Below are 2,143 nucleotides of genomic sequence, written 5' to 3'. Positions count from 1 at the left end.
AGTATCTCGCAGGTGAGGGGAGTAGAATTTTCTCAAAATTTTAAGTTTGGTGTCTTTTAGTTGTTTTTCTCTTTCTTCATTAATTCAAAAAATAAAAAATATATTTTCTATCTTTATTTAAAAATTTCGAAAATCTTGTTTCTCTCTTTTATTTTGATTTAGAAATTTTAATGTTCAGTGTTTTCTTGTTAGTAAAGTCAAATTTTAAATTTTAAATCTTATTTTTTCAAATTTTTTCTTTTAATTTGATTCTTTCCTATCTTATCTTTCTTTTAAATTTTAATATTCAAAACTTTTTCAAATCATTATCTTATCTTATATTAATTCTAAATTTCAAATTCAAATCTTTTCAAAATTCAAATCTTTTTTAAATCTTCACCATATCTTAACTTTTCAACTTATTTTCAAATCTTTATCTTATCTTCTTTCAATTTCAAAATTCAAAATCAAATCTTTTTCAAATCTTTTTAATTCTTATTTTATGTTGTTGACTTTTCTTTTCCAATCTTAAATTTAAAAATTTTAAAATCAAATCTTTTTCAATTCTTCTATATTATCTTATTTTCAGATCTTTCTTAATTAGTCACTTGTCTTCTCTTCTATCTTTTTCAAAACTTCCTAACTAATTCTTCTTTTCTATTTTCGAAAACTTCTCACTTCTTTCTCTCTCTTCTTTTTCGAAAATCACATATTTAATTTTCATATCTTTTTAATCAATTAGTTATCTTAGTCTTTAAATTTCTTCTTCTTTTCGAATTTAATTAGTAAATAAAATAAAAACAAAAATATTTTTATGCTAATTTTCCCATTTACTTCTTAATTTTCGAATTCTTCTACCCCTTTATTCGAATTCTTCATCTCATTCTTCTATCTTCATTCTTCTCTCTTATTCACATCTCACAGGGAGTTCTCTATCCTTTGACATAGAAACTCCCGTTCTTTCTTGTTCTTGTTTTTCTTTTTCTTGTTTATGAGCAGGAACAAAGATAAATAACCTCTCTTTGATCTTGATCCTGAACCTGAGAGGACTCTAAGGAAGCGTTTACAACAAGTTAAAGCACAACACTCCGGAAGAGACCTCATAGAACTTTTTGAACAAGAAGCTAAAAATACAAACATGGCAGCCGAACAGAATAATGAAGAAGATGCAAGGAAGGTTCTTGATGACTTAACTGCACCCACTTCTGACTTCTATAGAAGAAATATCTCCATACCTGCCATTAGAGCAAATAACTTTGAGTTTAAGCCTCAGTTAGTCTCTCTAATGCAACAGAATTGAAAATTTCATGGACTTCCACTAGCAGATCCACATCAATTCTTATCTGAATTCTTGCAAATCTGTGATACTGTTAAGACCAATAGAGTGGATCTTGAGGTCTACAAACTTATGCTTTTCCCTTTTGCTGTTAGAGACAGAGCTAGGATATGGTTGGATTTTCAACCTAAGGAAAGCCTAAACTCTTGGAAAAAGTTGGTCAATGCTTTCTTGGCCAAGTCCTTTCCACCTCAAAAGATGAGCAAGCTCAGGGTGGAAGTTCAAACCTTCAGACAAAAAGAGGGTGAATCCCTCTATGAAGCTTGGGAAAGATACAAGCAACTGATCAGGAGATGTCCTCCTGACATGCTTTCAGAATGGACTATCCTAGGTATTATCTATGATGGTGTCTTTGAGATGTCCAAGATGTCCTTGGACCATTCTCCTAGTGGATTATTCCACTTGAAGAAAACGCCTGAAGAGGCACAGGAACTCATTGAAATGGTTGCAAACAACCAATTTATGTACACTTCTGAGCGAAACCCTGTGAACAATGGGGTAGCTCAGAAGAAAGAAGTCCTAGAGGGTGACACTCTGAATGCCATATTAGCTCAGAACAAGATCTTGACCCAACATGTCAATATGATCTCTCAGCATTTGACTGAAATGTAAGCTGCAGCTGGCAGCACTCAAGACACCTACTATGATGGAGATGCTTATGATCCAGATCAACCCACCATGGAAGAGGTGAATTATATGGGAGAACCCTATAGAAATACCTACAACTCCTCATGGAGGAATCATCCTAACTTCTCATGGAAGGATCAACAGAAGCCTTAGCAAGGTTTCAACAATAATCAAGGTGGAAGAAACCAGAATAGGTTTAAC

The 2,143-nt window shown here is 32.4% G+C and overlaps 1 non-coding gene across 1 annotated transcript; it reads right to left on the bottom strand.

Moving 5' to 3' along the window:
* Positions 1-1,519: 1,519 nt before the first annotated feature.
* LOC112725108 (small nucleolar RNA R71) lies at positions 1,520-1,623 on the bottom strand. The gene has a single exon (XR_003164236.1). It is a non-coding gene; the product is annotated as a small nucleolar RNA R71 (small nucleolar RNA).
* Between the last annotated feature and the right edge of the window lie 520 nt (positions 1,624-2,143).

Source organism: Arachis hypogaea, chromosome 11 (assembly GCF_003086295.3).
Source record: "Arachis hypogaea cultivar Tifrunner chromosome 11, arahy.Tifrunner.gnm2.J5K5, whole genome shotgun sequence".
In the NCBI taxonomy this organism is placed as follows: domain Eukaryota; kingdom Viridiplantae; phylum Streptophyta; class Magnoliopsida; order Fabales; family Fabaceae; genus Arachis; species Arachis hypogaea.
Note: the sequence above shows the minus strand (reverse complement) of the source record. Positions and strands in the feature narration are given on the sequence as shown.